The sequence below is a fragment of the Tachyglossus aculeatus genome, chromosome 20, assembly GCF_015852505.1.
Source record: "Tachyglossus aculeatus isolate mTacAcu1 chromosome 20, mTacAcu1.pri, whole genome shotgun sequence".
In the NCBI taxonomy this organism is placed as follows: domain Eukaryota; kingdom Metazoa; phylum Chordata; class Mammalia; order Monotremata; family Tachyglossidae; genus Tachyglossus; species Tachyglossus aculeatus.
Genome location: NC_052085.1, coordinates 9497362 through 9513842, shown reverse-complemented (window position 1 = coordinate 9513842; position 16481 = coordinate 9497362). Strand labels below are relative to the sequence as shown.

Here is a 16481-nt window from a genome sequence, read left to right as displayed (position 1 = left end):
CTATTCCTGTCTTCCACAAACGTGTTAGCATTCCCTTCCGAATTAGCATCACCTGCAAGTTTGCTGTCAAATTCTTTCCAGAAGAGATACTGGACAAGGAACATTACCCCATTCACCACCCCCAAGCAGACACCAAGTATTACTGTCTTCCCCTTCCCTGCCAACCACCATGCCACTGTGCCCCACCTTACAGCAGTAGTCAAGCCCACACTTTCCCAGCTTGCCAAAGTGGCATATGGGATAGAACCAAAACAGTTATAAAGACAAGGAAGATCTACTTCTTCCTTGCCTGTGATAGAGGGAAATTAATTTTGCTGAGACAATCTGCTCTTCCTAAAAACACATTGGTGGCTTTCTAAGTATCTTATGTACCTCTAAATGGCAAACAAATCATTACTGGAATATGGAAGCCAGAAACTAAATTTTCCCAGAGGTAACGAACAACTCTCATCCCCTAGGAAATGGGGAAAGAAAAAAACCCACCAGCTTTCATCTAGTCAAATGTTTACCTAATCCTTCTCTTCTACAGTGCTCTCCTTCCTCTCCAAAATGTTCAGTCCGGAACAGGAACGACGGGGTGAGTGGCATTCAGTACGGTTTGTTTTATAAACGGGGCCTTCCTCTAGGCTGGAGGAACCTATCCAAGAAGAGAGAAACAATGATTAAGAGCAGGAGTCAGATATGGCATTGCAGTCCTACTCCATTTCCTTCACCTGCTCCATCCTCACTCTTAGAAATATCAGAAACCTGGGTCTTGAAAGCTCTCAGCTTTGACCCCGCTTTTCCAAAGGCTGGAAATGGCTCACTTTTGTAAAGAGGGCAATTTTCTTAAGTCTCTGCACCAGAGCTTAAAGTGGAGGGACAGACCTTTCTAAAGGAGCCATCTTATCAGACATGTCATTACAGTTGACTCTTGATTACTTATAGTAATTGGAGACGAGTTAGATCTAATCCACAAGTTTCATTTTAGTCACAGTTTCTACTTCTTTCCCACCAAACTTTTTGTTATCTGAGCTTACTAGCAGTAGCAAAATAGATTGGCTTTACTTTCATCTTAGCAGAGTGCTTGCTCTGCGCACAGTAAATGTTCAATAAATTCCACTGATTGATTGATTTTACCCCTTTTTCCTTCCTCGGTTATACTGCACCAGGAGGTGCTGAGGAGAAATTAAATGGTCAAAGAAATCAGTAGTAGGAAAGGATATGAATAATGAAAGTTGGTGTGTGTGTTCATTCATTCAACTGTATTTATTGAGCACTTACTGTGTGCAGAGCACTGTACTAAGCGCTTGGGAAGTACAAGTTGGCAACATACAGAGACGGTCCCTACCCAGCAACGGGCTCACAGTCTAGATGGGGGAGACAGACAACAAAACAAAACATGTAGACAGGTGTCAAGTCATCAGAATAAACAGAAGTAAAGCTAGATGCACATCATTAACAAAATAAATTGAATAGTAATAGTAAATAAATAGAATAGTATATAGATTTTATATACATGTATATAAAATCAACTCCCATAAAACAAAAAGTTGAATGTAATCTCAATATACAGTGCCTTCAACTAACTTTAGCTGTGGATATGCAATTTTGTGGGGGGTTTTTAAAAGTAACAATGTGTGAAATAAATTAATCTAATTTCAATAGGAATAATTACAGAAGATAGACAAACTGTTCATCAGAAAATTTGAGGCCTCTAAAAATCTGATTAATGCAGAGGGATATAGGACATTTTATTTTAATTACATTCAAGCTGTTAGCACATTTTTATGCAATGTGGCTCCCAAAGGATTCTTGCTAGTTTTAATTTAAGTTGTGTGAAAATCTACAGGAAGCAGCGTGGCTCAGTGGAAAGAGCCCAGACTTTGGAGTCAGAGGTCATCAGTTCAAATCCCGGCTCTGCCACTTTGTGACTTTGGGCAAGTCACTTAACTTCTCTGGGCCTCAGTTACCTCATCTGTAAAATGGGGATGAAGACTGTGAGCCCCACGTGGGACAACCTGATCACCTTGTAAACTCCCCAGTGCTTAGAACAGTGCTTTGTACATAGTAAGCACTTAATAAATGCCATCATCATTATTATTATTTACACCATTAAGATAGTTCAATTTGTTTTTTTCTTTGCTTTTCCATTATCTTTTAGGTTCAGGATTCCAATTTGAATTTTCAAATTCGTAATCTCACAATAAAAATTTGGCATTCAGTTTTGTGGTTAAAGAAATGTGAAACTACAGCTTTTGCATGTCAGTGCTTCTCAGTGCTTACCTGAAAATGCAATTTATGGTCAGCAACATTTGCTATAAGCAAGAACCATGAATTTGCAGATACAGTATGAAATATATATGCAAACTCATTGTCAGAGGCTATGAGCACTCCAATCAACACAACGCTGAAAGCCAAACCGAGGCTCCCTACCAATATTTGCTTTTTTGCAAGGAAAGGGGCAGTTCCAGGGAATGGACACACAGTAGCTCTCCCCTGATGATGCCCAGCTGGGCTTCCTCCCCCATTCACAATACAGTACAATGTGCACAAGTAACTTTAGCTTTCTGTATGCAATTCAGGATTATTATTTTTTTAAATGTAACAAGGCATGGAACAAATTAGCCTAATTACAATAAAAACAATTACCCAAAACTGGCCAAATGTAAGATGGAAAATATGAGGACTTTAAATACCTCAATAATGCAAAGGGGTGTAGGACATTTTGTTTTAGTTACACATGGACCTAGGACAAAAGGGGAGGAGGTCGCACGTCACCGCTTCCTTAAGCATCCCCCCCCCCCCCCCCCCATCCAAGTCACTTGTGCCTTCTGGCTCTCAAAATTAGTCAGTAAATTTAGCTACTCCTACCCAAATAACCTCTTAAAATAGAAACATAAAACAGAAAGGAAAGAGTAAGTAGGGAGAGCAGGTAAAGGGAAAAAAAAAATGGGAGTTACCTCTCAAAAGAGAGCAACTATCATATGGGATCCAGATAGTGATATCTGCCACAATCAGAGACAGAATACTGAGCTGGATTAAACATTGGTCTGACTCACTGATAGCCACTCTCATGGCCTCAATAACATGTCCTATTAAAAACAAAAAAAGGCCACAGAACTCTTGCTTATGTCGTCCCTCAGTTTCTCCCTCACTGAACATTTGTAAAGGGATTAATGGTGTTTCTTTTACAGGCAAAAGCTCACTGGGGAAGAACAAAAGAAAAGGTCAACCCCAGCCCCTTCATAATAGTAATACTAATAATACTAATATTTGTTAAGTGCTTACTATGCATCAAGCACTGTACTAAGCACTGGGATAGATACACATTAACCAGGTCCCACATTCTAAGTAAGAGGGAGCACAGCATAGCTTTCTGTATGCATGTGTATACACGTGTGTGAGTATCTAGGCTGTGATCTAGGCTGTTTGAAAGCCCCAATCTATTAGTCTCCAGCTCAAGCCCCTAGAACCCAATTCCTGCATTGAGTGACAGGCTGATTGCAATTCAGGCTGTCACTGTTTGGGAATCGTTGTTCATTCGTTCATTCATTCATTCAATCGTATTTATTGAGCGCTTACTGTGTACAGAGCACTGTACTAAGCGCTTGGGAAGTACAAGTTGGCAACAAATAGAGACAGTCCCTACCCAACAGCGGGCTCACAGTCTAGAAGGGGGAGACGGACAACAAAACAAAGCATGTTGTCATGCGGCTAAAACATGGCCCAAACGTGAAGCTAAAGACAGCGCTTGAGAAATCACATGTGACATCTGTGGTTAGATAAGACCGTAAGCAATGCTGCTACCTGTATCAGACCATTCGGCCTAGTCTTCTGTCTCTCTGATGGTGGCACCGCAGGATGCTTGGAAGAACAGTGATGATTGCCGTCTGACGGCCATTCTTAGGGTTTCGTACTTACAAGGAGTTCTTCCCGAACATGGACCCGCTTCAGATGTAAGCAAGGCAAGCCACTGTCACAGGATACACTGTCACAGAGAGGACGGCTGTGCCAAAGAAGGCAGCTGCTTGGCCCTTCTCAAAGATGGCAGTGGGATGGAAGTGATCAGATAGGAGGAAATCAGTCAGGGTCTCAGAGTCGAGCTGGCCAGAGTGCTCGGTGGTGGGGAAGCCACTAGGATGGCATAGTGGATGTTGGAGAAATGCTCTTCCACCACACGTTGCATAAAGTTCATAACACAGTGATGTCACCCAAAAACAGGGAACTCCCAAGCTTTCCCTGCTTCAGGGTAGTCGAGTGACTATAGCCGGCCCTGCCTAGGACATGGGGTTGTGTTCTTGGAGAACCTTATGTTCTGGAAAAATCATGTTACATTAATCATTCACTTAGTAGGAATGAATGGGTTAAGGGGGGGGATGATTCAAAGATACACCTATGACATTTTTTTCCTTGTCAGCAGAATACTTTAATGATAATACTACGATATTTGCTATGTGCTTACTATGTGCCAGGCACTGTATTAAGCATTGGGGTAGCTATAAGAAATCAGGTAAGATTCAGTCCTTGTCCGACATAGGGATCAAACAGGAGAAGGAAGGATAGGCACTGAATGCCCATTTTACAGATCAGGAAACTGAGGCACAGAGAAGTTAAGTGATTTGTCCAAGGTCCAATGGAGAAACCGGGATTAGGACTCAGGTACCCTGATTCCCAGGCCACTAGACCATGCTGTTTTACATCCATGCTACTCATTGCTACTTTATTGAATTAAATACTTTAAAGTTGCAAAAACACAAAGAAATACAATGTACTGTACGGTACAGTTAGACTGAGATAGAGGCTGAAAACTGGCAGCATCACACCTTGACCAACACCACACACATGCATGTAACTATTTCTTCCTACATCTAATCTACTTGCCAAACTTGTGGATTGTGCTATAAAAGATGAGACTCATGCTGTAGGAAAAAGTTTCCCTACTTCCATCATGTTCTATCCAAATCATGCAATGAAAAATACATGTTATAGTTGGATTGGGCTTAGCTTTTTCCTCTATAACAATTCATTTTGGATCTTTTGTCCAGGAAATCACACAAATCTTTCTTCAACCTATAAAATTTTCTGAGTCCACATTTTGGGATATTTCCTTTTTTGCATCCAGCCTATGTCTCAAGTATACCACTAATTCTTCTCTTTACTTGTAATGGCAACTGAAGACCACAGACTCAAAGGCTCCATATTTTGAAGCACTTTAAACATTTTCAGCCAGCAATCACAAATCACCAAAATTATTCTGGGATTTAAAGACCCTTGCTTTCTGGAAAAGCTACCAAGTGTTAAAGGATGGAATGATCAAAAATTGATTGTGACATACCAAGATTTTTTTCCTTTTTAAGACAAATAAAATGATTTGCATTTTAAAAGCTGGCTAAAACAATTTTGAAAGCCATCTAGTGAGAGGGAATGAAGACAGTATAATTTGAAGGTTGGCCACCTGCCCACAGTTTCTCAATCCCTACTCTGCTCCTAATATACTCCTTCTTGATAAAAAAAAACAAACAAACAAGGTGTTGGCTTCTCCCTGTCATCTGCTTTTCCAGTTCTGTTCTCAGAGTCTCTACTGATATTTTTCATGAAATAGATGCCTGGGTTTTTGATAATCTTCAAAAACTTTTCAAACCCCACATGATTTTTGAACTCTTCAAAAGCATAATCTGAAGCCTTGATGCTGCTGCCATGAGTGTGGGGACAACAACTGGTCAGAGTTTTTAAGGAAGGAAGCAAGTGTTTGGGAATGGAAATGGTGAGTAGGTTTCAAAGAATTAACTAATGGCTCATAAAGAGCTGATTTAGGGTCCTTTCAGTCCCTGCGTGGAAATCTTATCAATTCTTTTTAAATCCTGCTCAAATCTTGCTGGATTCCTGTGTTGAGTGGGGCTAAGAGTCCAGCCCAGAAGGGAATAAAGGTGAAAAGAAAAAATGGCTTTGCCCCAGCAGCTGGAACCTGTGAGGGCACTCAGCCTCAGTGCCCTGAAAATTAACATCCATGGTTCTTAATTCCAAATATTTGCCCAAATCAAGGAATTCTACTTTTTCCTCGAGCAAAAATAAAAATCTGAACATGATACATTTTGACCAACAAGAATTAGCAATGAATTAGTAAGGCTTCTGCCCAATTTCTTTCAAGCTTTTCTATCAGATTTATTTAGACCAATGCATGATTTCCTTTTTTGCATCTAGCCTATGTCTCTTAAGTATACCACAAATTCTTCTCTCTCCCTGTAATGGTAACTGAAGCCTAATGACAACTAGGCATTAGACTAATGGCAACTGCTATTACAAGGAAAGAGAAGAATCTGTGGCATACTTAAGAGGCATAAGCTAGGTACAAAAAAGGAAATCATGCAATTGCAAAAATTAGCAATGAAAAGTTTTTTTATCTACAAAACTAGGAATCAGCTTTGGAAGCAAGTTTCAAAGCTGTCACATCCTGCAGTTTGCTTTTTATTTCAAGAACACCCTAGATTGGAGATAAAAGGAACTCATGGACCTATCATCCTTGAGCTAGGGTTACCAAAGTTGATTTCATCAAAAATTCTGTGGGGTTTGTGAAAGCAATTAGAATGGTTTTATTCCAGAAAAAAAATCAATCTTTCATCATCTTAATTGTATAAATTAGGGAGACCACTGATGACATTCAAGAATATTGGACACCCTTTTGTCAATGCAAACATATACACATTCTCTCTCTCTCAACCAGAGACAGGCCAAATCCAAACTGGCTCATGGATCCCAGCTCAAGCTCACACTAACATGGGCAAGATAAAGAGTGCGATCTTTTTCAACGTCACCAAAATCCACCCCTTCCTTTCCATCCAAACTGCTACCACATTAATGCAAGTGCTTCTCCCTATCTCGCCTTTATTATTGTATCAGCCTCCTTGCTGAACTCCCTGCCTCCTGTATCTACCCACTGCAGCCCACACTCTATTCTGCTGCCTGGATCATTTTCCTTCAAAAACATTCAGACCATGTTTCCCTACTTCTCAAGAAACTCCAATCGTTGTCCATCCACCTCCACATAAAAAAAACAACATAAAAAAAGCCCTCCTCACCATTGGCTTTAATGCACTCCAACACCTTCTACCTCATCTCACTTCTCTCATTCTACAACCCAGCCTCACACTTCGCTCCTGTAGTGCTAACCTTCTCACCATGCTTCAATCTTTTCTATCTCGCCACCCGACCTCTCACCCACATCCTACCTCTGGCCTGGAATGCCCTCCCTCTTCATATCAGACACATAATTGCTCTCCCCCACTTCAAATCCTTATCGAAGGCACCTCTCCTCCAAACATCATATGCAAAAAAAATCCAGCCCAATCAGTGGTATTTATTGAGCAAGTCACTCTGTTGTTAAATACAGACACAACTGCACCAGTTGGATAAAACAGACCTAGGTTAGAGTGTTGAAAAACCCAGTTGATAAACATTTGATCAGATTCCAATCCTACATCACAATCTTAATTTGAAATTTTTCTGGATTTTAATTTTTTTGGATTTATTGGATGGATCACAGAATGCAGAGGATTTTTATTCCCAGAGTAACTCTAAGAGATAATTTTTGCAATGTTTTGTGTTAGTGGAAAATGTCTTTATTCATCATCAACACCTTTTACCTATGATTTGGCATAAGAAGGTTCAATTGTTGCCCTCAAGGTTTTATAATCTAGCTGTGGAGAAAGACACAACATAATTTACAGATAGAAGGAAAATAGAAATGGACAGATGGAGAAGTGAGTGAATTGGAGCTTAAGGAGTACATAAATCCATACATGCAAGTGCCCCTGGTGGGAAGTGGTAGATGGGAAGCTGTGACTTCAGGAGAAGAAAATTATTCAGAGAAGACCTCCTATGGGGGATGAGATTTCAGGAGGATTTGACTATAATAATTAATAATTATGGAATTTGATAGGCACTAAGTATCAAGCACTGTTCTATGTGCTGGTGGAGGAAGAAGAGAAAACGAGAATAATAGAGGCCACTTTCAATAACTATTGAATTTGCATGACACGATTAAATTGCTTCTCAACTCACTAGATTGAAGAAAGCCAAAGGAACATCTATTTAGTTTCTGCTCAAGCATCTGAAATCATTTCTAGACTATGAGCCCGTTGTTGGGTAGGGACAGTCTCTACATGTTGCCAACTTGTACTTCCCAAGCGCTTAGTACAGTCCTCTGCACACAGTAAGCTCTCAATAAATACGACTGAATGAATGAATTTGAAAAATGCATACTTGCATATCACTAATAGGCTATTTCTCTTGAGCCAGATTTTCTTGGTTAAGATTTAAAGGCTCAGTTTTCATTTTGCACCACCTCCACCTCCCACTAAAGTCCCTTGAAACCTATGGGATTTAAATGAAAATATAATGAAACAGTTCCAGTTCTGCAATTTGTCACTTATTCAGACTGGACTGCAGATAGTCCATCTCAACCGTGTAAGGCCAGTCAATTTAATACAATTTTAAAGAGCTATCCAAATGTGATCGATTTGGTGAATGTGTTGGTCTTATATTGTCACTCGATTATTTGCAATTTTGAAATTCTGCCTTTACTTCTATAATTTGGAATTCTAAATGTTCTAAAATACATAAATCATACTCTTGGTGATGTGTTCTAAAACGATAATTTCTGAATAAATGATCTTAAGAATAGTCTTCATTCATTTTCAATCAGCTGTCAGGGAACTAGCAGGAATGTTGGCACGAGCATTTTTTCAAAAACTAAAATTTGTCATCATCTCTGTCAACTAAGGGGCATTCCTTGCCTCCCACAAGTTAGAAATGAGCCCTTTATTCATGCCTCTTTGTGGTTCCATTATGATATATTCATTCACTGAATTCCCTGTTCACTTCTGATTCTATAAAGGCATTCAATACCCCCCTCAGATCGCAGGAATCCTCTCCGTTGGGGTTACTGGGAGCCACTGTCCCCACAGTTCTTTGGGCAGGAAGGGCAGCCACTGGTAGTGTGTTCTGCCTGGAAAAGCCCCCGCCGGAAGGAGCAGGAGATTTCAGTCGCCTTTCCCACCCTCAATGGGCATCAGGACGGATCCTCTCTACACTGGCTGCCCACCCATCTTTCTCTATCCTGGTCTGCCCAAACAGTCTGAGTGATCCACAGGGGACACGGTAGAGTTACTGCAGGGAGGTGGGGGGGAACGTGGATTTACATTGCAATGCTATTGCAATATTCATCTTGCTCCTCAGCAGTCTAGGAGGAATGGACAGGGGTGAAGCCGGCAGTGGCTCGTGCTCCCTACGGGCTGTGAGACGGCCCATCCTGGTGCTTGGTGACGATGAGAAAGGATGTGGCATAGGAGGAATAGAAGATAGCATGGGAGGAGAGATAAATACCTTTACTGACCCCTCCTCCCCTGATATTTCCCTTTCCTCTGCCGACTCCTTTCCCCCTCTAAATTCACTACCCATATTCAAAATGAAAAGCTGGTACACCTGCCTCAGATACTTCCTTATGAGTATCACTAAATACTAATGATTATTTTGTTGCTGTTTAGTCACAAATGCACATTTCAATAACTCTTCATGTACCAAGAGATACTGTCTTTATTCCAAAATGTATTCTCCAAGTAGCAGCTAAAGAGAGCAAAATCCTTGTGAAAAGCTCTCTCAAATGTTTAACATTTAAATATTTTTATGCATCGTTTCTCTCCTATCCTAGATTGAAAGCTCAATGTGGGCAGGGAATGTATCTGTTATATTGTACTCTCCCAGGCACTTGGTACAGTGCTCTGCATACAGTAAGCACTCAACAAATATGATTGACTGACTGATTGACTAAAATCTAATCATTTTCTGAGAGGATAGTCTTCTGCCAGGAATGAGAAGTGAATTTTAGTCTGGAGATTTCAGTTATATGGATAAGGGCATTAAAAGCCTAGGATCTAAATTGAGAGATATTTAACTGTAGTTACAGATCGTCTTCAAGCATTTTATGAAGGATTAGGAGACAGAATCTCATCAAGACTGCTTACCTGTTATCCAAATAAAAGTTATTGGAGAAGCTGGAGAGTTTTTAACTGGATTACAGAAGATTCTCCAAAGTACAAATACTCTGCCTAAGGAAAGTGGAAGAGGAAGAAGAGGAAATGGGGTTATTGGAGGTATAGATCCAGAAAAATCAATCAATCAATCGTATTTATTGAGCGCTTACTGTGTGCAGAGCACTGTACTAAGCGCTTGGCCAACAAGGTCACTAAGACGCAATCAGGAGACCAGGTAGCCCAGCCTGGCCCAGGCTAAAGTGGAATAGCTTAAACAGGGAATTACATGTTGAAAGGGATGAAAGGAAGTGAAAATAAATCAGCTGTCTGAAGAAGGGGGTGGGGAGGAGAGGTTATGATTGCTTAGTAGGAAAGTCACCTGAGTGTGTGGAATTCAGGGTGGAAAGAGCTGTTTGAATTGGTGAGTTTTTGCTTTATTTCTGGATTTAAAAATCCAGAAATATTTGGGGAGAAAGGGAGCATGGACCTGGGTTCTGATGCCGGCTCCGCCACATGTCTGCTGAGTGAATTTGGGCAAGTCTCAACTTCTCTGTGACTCAGTTATCTCATCTGTAAAATGGGGATTAAGAGTGAGCCCCATGAGGGACAGGGATTGTGTCCAACTTGACAAATTTGCATCTATCCCAGTGCTTAGAATAGTGCTTGGCATAGATTAAGCATCAAAATTATTGTCCTAAGAAAAGTTAAACCAGGTTCCATGTTCAGCTGGGCCTATCTGTACGTGGTGTTTTTTGGTCATGGTTTCAATGATTCCTAGCCTATCCATTCTTACCCTTTCCTTTGTACATGGAACAAAGTCACAGTACAACACTGAAGCCAAGATGTCCAGATGACAGTAGAATCAACTGGTTGCTTCCTCTTTGCTCTAACCCATGCTACTCAAAATGGAAGATCAGATGCTGTCTCAAACACCACCTTATCACCATGTTTTCATCTTTCTTAATGAGTGTTTATCATGAGCTCAAAAGAGGAAAGTGAAAGGAAGACAGAAAAAAGTTTTTTAAACTTTGGAGAGGTCAGATGGGTTTAATGGTGGTGAGGGTTCATCATTTTTGGTTAGGATTTTTGCCCTGAGACAACTATGTCTGAAGAAAAAAATAGTAAAAGAATTAAGAGAAATAGAGAAGCAGCATTACCTAATGGACAGAGCATGGGCCTAAGAGTGAGAAGGACTGGGTTCTAATTCCGGTTCACCATTTGTCTGCTGTGTGATCTGGGGTAAGTCACTTCACTTCTCTGTAACTCAGTTACCTCATCAGTAAAATGGGGATTAAGACTGAGCACCATGTGGGACTGAGACTGTGTCCGACCCGATTTGCTTGCATCTACTCCAGCCCTTAGTACAATGCCTGGCACATAGGAAGCGCTTAACAAATACCACAATTATTGTTACTTAATAAGTACCATAATAATTATAGAAAGATTGATACTCAAATTCCATTCTGGTAATAAATCTACTTATTTTACAGCTTGGGCCCTTGATACTATATGAAAGCAGTGTCTGCATTGAAGGTCATAATAAATGAACACCTATTGCATTTCCATAGAATTTATACCACCAAAAATAACTGTGGCTCCATTTTGGAACTTCATGTGGAATAATAAAACTAATCACTAACATCTCTGCTCCTTGACAAGAAATTCCTAATCTAAAAACAAAAATAGAAAACATATTGGCAAGAGTAAAGTACTTAGTTCCACAACTGGGTGAAACACTTAACGATGAATAAATTGTTGTGAGCAAGATTAAGAGACACCCGGTTGGCATCCTAAAAGAAGACCATAATGGGCTATCAGAAACGAAGTTGAAGACACTGAGGGAGATGTTAGGGATGTTAAATGGTACATCCACAAATGATAGGATGGATGTCAAGGAAGATAGTTATAATGTTGTTCCACTGCTGGAGATAGAGATGGAGCTGGAAGGAACACTGATCTAATCCAGAAATGGCTTTTGTGCTCTATGAGACCAAAAAATTTTCCAAAGAAAATGTATTATAAGGGACAAGTTTGGCAACCGCATAAAGCTCTGCATTTGGCCCTTTCCTCCAGTGTGACAAATGTAGTAGTAGCAGCAATAGTATTTTAGTGCTTACTGTTTACACAGCACTGTAGTAAGTGCTGGGAAAGAGTATACAGGTGGGAATTAGACAGGGAAACTGTCCTTATAGGGGCTCACAATCTAGGAATGTAGGTGGGAATTAGCAATGGCCTAGTGGAAAGAACACCGGCCTGAGAGTCAGAGGACCTGGGTTCTAATCCTGACTCTGCCACTTGTCTGCTGTGTGACTTTGGGCAAGCCTGTGTCTGTTACCTCGGCTATGAAATGGGAATTTAAACCTATACTGAAGAGATCTCAAAAGGTCACTGAGACAGTTCCAAAAGTTCTGTGCTCACATTAAAAACAAAAAAATCCTGTTCTCATCTATAGCTGATAGTGGTCATAATGGTTAACTTCAGATCATCAACAATATTTACTGTAAAAATTATGCAAAATTATCATCCAACAATTAAGTTGTATGGCCAAATGGATTAAAGAGAACACTGCATTTTAATGTAATTGAAAGTGAAGTTCAATGCAATAAGCACTCAAGCCTCTTCCTCCTGAATGTCAAAACAGCAAAAGGACCTACTAAAAATATTGCTTTTATCTATCATTCATCTTGCCTTGATGAATCTTTAGCTAAATTTATTCCGTTTCTATTGCTTTTCTATCACAAACACATCATACTTTACACAACTTCAAGGTGTGGAAAGTGTGCAATTCCTGAGAGAAGACCTCAGGACTTGAGACTTTTTTTGAAAAATCTAAACTCATGATAGAAAGACGGTTTATTTAAAACCTGACCCAAACATTTCTCTTTTGCCCCTAATCGGTCTTCATGTGTGTCCTTTTCTTCAGTGTTCAGTATAGCACTTTAGCACCTTTCATTCACTCAATCATATTTATCGAGCACTTCCTGTGTGCAGAGCACTGTACTAACCGCTGGCAGAGTACAGTGCATTCTACGTGCTTGATAATAATGATGGTATTTGTTAAGCGTTGTGTGCTGAGCACTATTCTAAGCGCTGGGGGGATACAAGGTCATCAGGTTGTCCCACGTGGGACGCACAGTCTTCATCCCCATTTTACAGATGAGTGAACCAAGGCACAGAGAAGTGAAGTGACTTGCCCAAAGTCACACAGCTAACAAGTGGCAGAGCCGGAATTAGAACCCCCGACCTCTGACTCCCAAGCCCATGGTCTTTCCACTGAGCCATGCAGCTTAACAAATGGCATACAATGATGTCTCAAGAAGTAAATTTCGAACTGCAGTGAGACCTTCTGGCCACATCTGGAGTTAAGGGAACGTTAACAATGACAAGGGGAAAGAAAAAATAATCAGGATTTGGAAGAATTATTTCAGTTTATTTCAGAGAAGCATCGAGGCTCAGTGGAAAGAGCACGGGCTTTGGAGTCAAAGGTCATGGTTTCAAATCCTGACTACCAATTGTCAGCTGTGTGACTTTGGGCAAGTCATTCATTAATTCATATTTATTGAGCGCTTACTGTGTGCAGAGCACTGTACTAAGCGCTTGGGAAGTACAAGTTGGCAGCATATAGAGATGGTCCCTACCCAATAACGGGCTTACAGTCTAGAGAAGCAATGTGATTCAGTGGAAGGAGCCCGGGCTTTGGAGTCAGAGGTCAGGGGTTCAAATCCTGCCTCCGCCAATTTTGGGCAAGTCACTTCACTTCTCTGGGCCTCGGTTACATCATCTGTAAAATGGGGATTCATTCACTGATTGAATCGTATTTACTGAGTCACTTCGCTGTGCCTCAGTTACCTCATCTGTAAAATGAGGGCTAAGACTGTGAGCCCCCCGTGGGACATGATCACCTTGTAACCGCCCCGGCGCTTAGAACAGTGCTTTGCACATAGTAAGCGCTTAATAAATGCCATCATCATTAGCTGCAAGTCAATCAATCGTATTTATTGAGCGCTTACTGTGTGCAGAGCACTGTACTAGAAGTACAAGTTGGAAACATATAGCGACAGTCCCTACCCAACAGTGGGCTCACAGTCTAAAAGGGGGAGAAAGAGAACAAAACCAAACATACTAACAAAATAAAATAAAATAGATATGTACAAGTAAAATAAATAAATAACTAGAGTAATAAATATGTACAAACATATATACATATAAACAGGTGCTGTGGGGAAGGGAAGGAGGTAAGTCGGCTGTGTGTGGGGGGGTGGCTAACAGAAAATCTCTTTTTTCTGGAAACTATCAAGGGAGGAAGACGGGGGTCCGGGAAAGCCTGGATGGGACGCAGCGGTCACTCGTTCGGTGGATGTTTCAGACCACACGGGCTTTGTCCGAGAAAGGGCGGCCCACCGGACCCTAATTCAGAACCACTCACAACCAAATAATGCGAAGTCACCATCACAAGTCTGCTGTGTGACCTTGGGCAAGTCACTTAACTTCTCTGAGCCTCAGTTACCCCATCTGTAAAAACGGGGATTTAGACTGTGAGCCCTATGTGGACAACTTGATCACACTGTATCCCCCCCCGGCGCTTAGAACAGTGCTTTGCACGTAGTAAGCGCTTAACAAATGCCATTATTATTATTATTACTATTATCAGAAGGGGCCGGGGTGGCGAAAGGCGATGTCTCGGGGGCACTGACAAGTGTCCCCCCAACACACCTTCTCGCTCGTAAGGGAGGAGAAGGCTCACAGCCCTGCTGGTGGTCCACGGCCGGGGCTGGGAGTCTTCATCATCATCATCATCATCAATTGTATTTATTGAGCGCTTACTGTGTGCAGAGCACTGTACTAAGCGCTTGGGAAGTATAAGTTGGCAACATATAGAGACAGTCCCTACCCAACAGTGGGCTCACAGTCTAAAAGTCTCTCCTCACAGAAGAGCCGCAACACCCCTTTCTCATCCTTGGCCCCCACCCAAATAATAATAATAATAATAATGGCATTTATTAAGCGCTTACTATGTGCAAAGCACTGTTCTAAGCGCTGGGGAGGTTACAAGGTGATCAGGTTGTCCCACGGGGGGGCTCACAGTCTTCATCCCCATTTTACAGATGAGGGAACTGAGGCCCAGAGAAGTGAAGTGACTTGCCCAAAGTCACCCAGCTGCCAAGTGGCGGAGCCGGGATTTGAACCCATGACCTCTGACTCCAAAGCCCGGGCTCTTTCCACTGAGCCACGCTGCTTCTCTAAGACCCAAAGACACTAACCCGGGAGGGCCAGAGGTCCCTCATTCGGGTCTCCCCAAATCACCTCAGCAGAGAGGCCCGAAGCGCCCCATTGGCGATGCCGCCTCTCCATCCCCATAACTGACAGACTCGAGGCATCATCATCATCATCAGTCGTATTTACGGAGCGCTTCCTATGTGCAGAGCACCGTACTAAGCGCTTGGGAAGTACAAATTGGCAACATATAGAGACAGTCCCTACCCAACAGTGGGCTCACAGTCTAAAAGGGGGAGGCAGAGAACAAAACCAAACATACTAACAAAATAAAATCAATCATATTTATTGAGCGCTTACTATGTGCAGAGCACTATACTAAGCGCTTGGGAAGTACAAATTGGCAACATATAGAGACAGTCCCTACCCAACAGTGGGCTCACAGTCTAAAAGGAGGAGGCAGAGAACAAAACCAAACATACTAACAAAATAAAATCAATCAATCATATTTATTGAGCACTTACTATGTGCAGAGCACTATACGAAGCGCTTGGGAAGTACAAATTGGCAACATATAGAGACAGTCCCTACCCAACAGTGGGCTCACAGTCTAAAAGGAGGATGCAGAGAACAAAACCAAACATACTAACAAAATAAAATAAATAGATATGTACAAGTAAAATAAATACATAGAGTAATAAATATGTACAAACATATATACATATATACAGGTGCTGTGGGGAAGGGTAGGAGGTAAGATGGGGGGATGGAGAGGGCGACGAGGGGGAGAGGAAGGAAGGGGCTCAGTCTGGGAAGGCCTCCTGGAGGAGGTGAGCTCTCAGCAAGGCCTTGAAGGCATCACCCTTTTATCATCACATCTTTTAGACTGTGAGCCCACTGTTGGGTAGCGACTGTCTCTATATGTTGCCAATTTGTACTTCCCAAGCGCTTCGTACACTGCTCTGCACATAGGAAGCGCTCAATCAATACGATTGATGATGATGATGATCACCCTCCTCCCGACATTTAGGGGTCCTGGAGGGGAAGCGGGTCTCTCCCCTTGCGAAAGGGGGGAAAAGAAACCGTCACCTCCTCAAGCCCGGGGGGAAATTTTAAAAAAACCCCAGCCCTCAGAGCCACCCGCCTCGGTGCCACACACAAGATGGCAGCCGCCCACCTACCGGGGAGGCCGCGGCGCCACCGCTCCGACGACTGCCGGCCGCCGGGCGTGCGGGCAACCTCATTGGTCCGCCGGCG

At 41.9% G+C, this 16481-nt stretch overlaps 1 protein-coding gene across 3 annotated transcripts in view; it reads right to left on the bottom strand.

Moving 5' to 3' along the window:
• Positions 1-10085, bottom strand: part of CAB39L (calcium binding protein 39 like) — a 77438-nt gene extending 67353 nt beyond the window's left edge. For 2 of the 3 annotated variants that reach the window (XM_038761534.1, XM_038761536.1), the window contains exons 1-2: positions 10002-10085; positions 510-637 (exon numbers count right to left, since the gene is read on the bottom strand). The gene's annotated coding sequence lies outside the window, so the exon portion shown is untranslated. Of the gene's footprint in view, positions 1-483; positions 638-10001 lie in introns of all 3 variants that reach the window. The other variant, XM_038761533.1, reaches the window with a different exon arrangement.
• Positions 10086-16481: the final 6396 nt, after the last annotated feature.